The sequence below is a fragment of the Lampris incognitus genome, chromosome 20 (genome assembly GCF_029633865.1).
Source record: "Lampris incognitus isolate fLamInc1 chromosome 20, fLamInc1.hap2, whole genome shotgun sequence".
NCBI classification, from domain to species: domain Eukaryota; kingdom Metazoa; phylum Chordata; class Actinopteri; order Lampriformes; family Lampridae; genus Lampris; species Lampris incognitus.
The window spans coordinates 19055690-19061835 of NC_079230.1; positions in this window are offsets into that span (position 1 = coordinate 19055690).

Sequence of the window (6146 nt, forward strand, 5' to 3'; positions counted from 1 at the left end):
TTTTACCTTGGGCTCAGTAGGGCTGGGTGATATGAACAAAATTAAATATATCTTTGATCCAATACCGATATTATGACGATACTGTAGGGATGACTATTGGTGCTTTTGTAAGATATTTGCATACAAGAGATTTTTGATGAACAGTCCTGGATAAGATGACCAAGCAGGTAGAAGCAAATGGTAGAAGAGCTACAACAGGTTAACAAGTTCAGAAAATGTCATCCCTTTGCTGTAATGCAGCCTTTAAAACCAGGAAGAGACAACTTTTTCTTCTTTTTTTTTTGTGAAGCACTTTGTGGCATTGTTTTAGAAAAGTGCTGTATAAATAAAATTGTTATTATTATTATTATTATTATTATATCACAATATTACAAAATACTAAATTCCAGATGATAACTAGTCTCGTATCACGATATTGATATAATATCCATATATCATCCAGCCCTGGGGCTCAGAAATCAAGGGGCATCGAAAAAAGAAATCCCTCTCTTGTTATCGACATCTGCATGTAGTTGACCAAGGTACATTTGATCAACGAGGAACCGTAGCGCTCCAATAACTCAGTCACTCAATTTCATAGAAGTGTTTAGTGAAATGAATGTGTGCATATTTCGCTTGTGTGGGTTTCAGCTACTCACAGCCTCGGTGCAAAACCTGCATGAATATTTATACTGTGTGAGCTCACAACGACTTATATGGCTGTTTTGTCAAAGATCTGTGTGTCAAGCCAGAACAAACAACCCGAAACCAAAAAGTCATTGAACAATGTGAACATTCACCCCATCTTCACATGTGCTCTCTTTATCTCTCTCTTTGTGTTCTTCCTTGCAGTGATCACTCTAACCCGAACCGCATGGAGTTTGTAAATAATGCTTCTTATATGGTATTTATAGTTTTTTAATGGGGGGGTAAAGAAAAAAAGGATCGATGTGTACAATGATAGAAAAAAAGAAAAAAGAAAAAGAACAAGCCGTCCTGAGTTTCACACCCTGAGCTGCTTCTACTCACCTCGCCGTGTTTGGGGGAGGGGATTAAAAAGAAACTGTGGTTTTGTTTTTGTTTTTTGGGGGGGTTTTTGCCGTCTCACATCCACAGCCGTGGTGGTGGTGGAGTTCAAATCCTCGGCCTCGTGGCAGAACTGGTCTTCTGGTCTTTGCATGGCTCAGACTGGAGTGTTGTCACAGCCTGGCGGTGTTTGATTTTTTGAAAAAAAAAAATTTTTGGGTGGTGGGTTGGGGGGTGAAAGAGGAGAAATGGAAGAGGAAACGAAGGAGGAGAAGATGTCGGAGTGATCTGAACCAGCTTTTTAACACCAAGCGCTAGGTGTTGCTTTTTTTGTTGTTGCTGTTGTTGCTGTTGCTGTGGTGGTTGTACGTCTCAACGCACTCGAAAAGACTGTCTCAAACAGAACATTGCACCCTTGCCAACCTCCGCCTCGAAAGCATGAGTACCATACTGAAACTATATTTATATGTATTGTACATATGTCAGTGTTGTGCGTGTGGTTTAATATGGCTTCTGCAAAAACAAAAAAGCACACTAACATTTACTGTCAACAAAAAGGAAATCTACAGCTCTGAGTTAGTAATTTGTGTATCTTTTGCTTTCTTTTATCTTTTTTTTTTCTTCCTTTTTTCCCCCCAAGGGAGTAACACCGTGGCTGGTAGCCTGAAAAAGAGTTGACCTTCAGAGAGTAATGATGGCCTGATTGTTGTTGTTTGAATTGTGGGTGAGGCCTGCGATGGGTCCCGTGACCCGCAGGTTGGTTGTTTTTTTTTTTGTTTTTTTTTTTCACCATTGCACTCGCATGGTCCAGGTGGAGGGGGGCATCGGCCTTCATGCCCCCAACCCTAGCCCCCTCCCCTCCTCCCCATACTGAGCGGCGCTTCCCGCGGCCACCCATCACTGGACAAAGAGTGGGAATGCTTGGAAGGGCTCACTGCACTGACTGAAAAAAGGAGAAACAAACAAGAAGAGTAAATCTGAACCAGGATCTGTGAGATGGGACAGGCTCACTCGGGACCCCCTCAGAGCAATGGGAACTGATTACTGGAGGAGAGCTGTCACATTGGCTCTCCTGCCAAGATCTCCATCGAGATCAGCCGGGTGTCGATATCATGATATGGGCAACGCTTCAAGATCTACTGAGAGAGTTGATAGGATGTCATCTTTTTTTTTTCCATCATCTTCTCAGTTTTGGAGGTTTTACTCTCGTTTCTTACTCATTATTGTTTATATTTTGTGTATAATAGCCTTTGGTGCCTCAAGCTTTTGTTATTCATTCCTTTATGTGAGAAATGTACAACTCTTGTATTGTGAGTTGATGAAATGGGTTTGGTGGAGAACGGTAAACTTTGGTATGTAAAACTTATCATGTTGTCTAAATGGAAAGCTTAACGTACATTTTGGTGATATTGGTCATACATTGATTTTGCTGGATGTTGAAAAGCCACACTCATTTCAGCTTCAAACGTGTACTGTATAATATAGTCCTGTGCCAAACAAAGGGACTTTGTGTCTTGTCATTGAAAATACACACTTGTATGACTTCATGGCCGCCAATGTTACTCTACATGAGGATTTGAGAAGCATAGACACCGTTTGTGCAAACATTCACACACACACACACACACACACACACACACACACACACACACACACACACACACACACACACACACACACACACACACACAATGTCAGGGGGAACAGGTTCATTGCTAGACTTGTAAGAAATGTTGTTGGTTCAGTATTGTGTGTTCTTTGCATGGACACCATGTCTTTGGTTTTGAATTTATTTCATTGAGCTATTGTTTTTTTTTTTGAGATAATGAAAATAAGCATTGATTTGCAGAATGTCACAGGTAAAGCCTAGCACACGGCTCTGTCTGACACCCGGTTGGTTACTCTTTTCAGCTAAAACCCATTTTTCCCCCTTTTTGGTGAAATCTATTCATCTGGCTGAAAAAGAGATCGAGTTTTCACTGGAATATGGCTCATGTTTCACCAGGGATTTCTTAACAAAGCAGAGAACACTATGTTGTAGTGCAAGCTTGGATTAGAACACAAACAAATGCACATTTCAACCGATTTGGTCAAAATTCCTTTTTATATCCACAATTTGATTGGTGGCCAGTTAAGTCACATTCCATATTTAAAGTTTATGAGCAGCAGATAAGCATCAGTCAGCTTTAACCTGTGATTTATTGATTTCTTTATTTCATGGTTGCATTTATATTGTTTTACTTACTTTAAAAACGCCTTCTGAGTAACCCCTATGCAAAGTGATATTCAAAATACTTCTTTTTTTGGCATTATAAATCAGTTATGCATGAACAATTTTACTCATGTGAAAAAAAAACTATTTTCTTTTTGTCGCAGTAAGTGATCAGGCAGGTATACATATATAAATATATGTCATTACAGGTGACAGATTGTACAGCTCAAATCCACAGTGCTATGGAAGAGGTTCCTTTGTGCTGTTTATGATAATGGTGCTGTCTGTTGGTATTTCCACAGTCGCTCAGTCGGTTCACTCCACCAGTGGCGAGAGCAGGAAAACCGTTTTCCTTATTGTATTTTTTGTTGTTGTATGTAACAAATTTAAATCATTTTGTGCATATACTTTTGTATTTGTCTCACTATTTTAAGTGGTGCATTATTTATTTTGTATAATTACTTAAATGAAGGCATTTTGGTTCCTAACTGGCATTCCTTTTCACTCGGCAGTGGATTTCTCGTCTTTTGATATCAGTTTCGCTTCTGCTTCTTGTGTTGACGTGGGCGGTTTTGGATCACGTCAAGTGTGTCCTCAAAGAATGGTGCATACGGTACAATGTGAAGGAAATCACTTAAAAGAAATTTTCAGTCCGGTTTGTGTTCATTTTGCCTGCTATCAGACAGAATCGTCAACTCATTACACTTCACTTCCGTCTTCAGTCTAATCGATTTCCGTGGGGGAGGGGATTCAATTTCCCCTTACCAATCACTAGAGACCAACGTATCCGCCTGAATTCAACGTCATTTTAAGTCGACGCTAATGCGTAACCATGCCAACATACTTGGCTCTGCCTGGGTTTAAAGAGTGGAGCGGAGCGAAGTAAAAACAAATTACGATGTCGGGTGATTTTGAGTAAACGTGCCGTCTAACGCTTGACAACGGGGTTAGTCCCGCCCGTGGTGCTGATTAGCTAATCGGTAGTCTCCGCCCCCCCGCGGCGCTCATTGGATAATCGCTTTTTCAACCGAGAAACCGCTGTTTCATGTCATGGTGACAGACGAGAAGAATCAGTCAACTCGGTGGAGTTGGCGGAATCAAATTTAGAAGACAGGCCTCACCGTGGCACACGTCTAAGTTTCACTCGTTTTGTGCGTATTCAGAAGCTTAGTGTGACATGGAAAACGATGGTCTGAATGGTTGTAGCGCCCTAGCCAACACGATAGCATAGATTAGTTAATTGTCACTGCGCTCTCTCTCTCTCTGTCTCTCGCTCGCGCTCTTCTCCTTTGTCTCTCCCTCTTTGCATTGAATGTAGTTTGATATATGTATAGTGGATTATTAATGTACTGTTGAAATGTGTGCTGATTTGACAAAAAGTGCAATTTATACTTTGGTTGTGTGCAGCGTCAAATGCAAGCTTAGATATAACACCTCATGAGTGGGGTTTATGTATAGCTTCAGTTGTCTGATCATGCTCCCGTAAGTACCACTACCTGGACAAAACAAAAAAAGTTTATTTACCTAACTACAAACTAAAAAGCAGTGTAAATATGGACCTTTCAATAAGGCTTGATTTGGATTTGATTTATTTTTTGCCTCAAACAGTGTCCCTTGTTTGAACGTTTTATTTCCACCACTGACTTTTCACTTATCATTTACTTATGTTGTATATTTAAACTTTTGGATTTCCATTCTTTGTCACGAACGACACGTTAATTTTCAATCACAAAGTGCTGTGTTTTTCAGTATGTGCAGCTATTTTTCTTTTGACCTTCTCTCAGATGCATTGTGACACGTGGTTGTATTCTTATACGTTTATTGCTATAGCCTCAAGTCTTGCTGGTTCATCTGCTACACAGAAATGCCAAAATATAAGAGAGATTAATTTCCATTTCAGTATTAGGGAAGCTGGTAAGGGGCTCCGAAATATTTACCAGATAGCCACGTCTGTCTGTCACGCCATTCAAATGCATATTAATGAGACGTTTTGCAAAACTGGCTTGGGACTGTCACTGGGATTTATTAAAAGAATGAAAATTGAAAGGAAAATTTGCATATACACCCAACAGCGACACTATCGTCTACGGGAATAAATGTATATGATTCATAATTAAGTTGATTATGCTATCTCCAAACCTGGTTTGAAAGCCTAACTCCTGCTTCCAAAGTCCCTCACTATTGATTCTATTGCCTCCAGTAAAACACTGCCTAAGAGATAATTACAGTCCGTACTTACAAACAGCTCCTAAAACCAACACCCAGTCTTAGAGCAAGAACCAGTTTTTTCCAACTTTTTTTTTGTGTGCGTTATATTTTCATTTCTGATGCTGTGTGTTGTGGAATGTTCTCTTGTTTTCTTTTCTGTATTTGTATTACTCCTGGTTTTGTTTTTGTTTTTTTGTTTTTTTACACACCCTTGGTTGAAATTTCATTGAAGAGCTTCCTGTTCACACATTATTTCAATAGGAACATTTCGTATGACTGTACTGTTGGAGCCAAATAAAACGCAGTCTTTCAAATACCCCATGGAGTCCACGTCTCTGTTGGCAGACCTCACCATGCTTCACCATCTGATCGAGGGAGGGTGTCACCGGGGTGTACTTGAGGTCTTTCTGCTTTTGCACTTGTCAGTGCAGTTAAGTGGTTGTGTGCGTGCGTGCCCGTGTGTGCGTGCGTGCGTGCGTGCGTGTGTGTGTGCACGCGTGTGTGTGTGTGTGTGTGAGAGAGAGAGAGAGAGAGGACCCAACTGAGTTTTTTAACCACGAGTGAGGACATGTTTGCTAAATAAGGATATTTGTGGTCGGTCGTCACTTGTTCAAGGATCTACTTTAAGGCTGTAGGGTTAAACTTGAGATTAGGGTAAGGGTTAAGGTTAGGGTTAAGGTTAGGCATTTAGTTCTGATCTTAATTGAAGAGTGGGGAACAA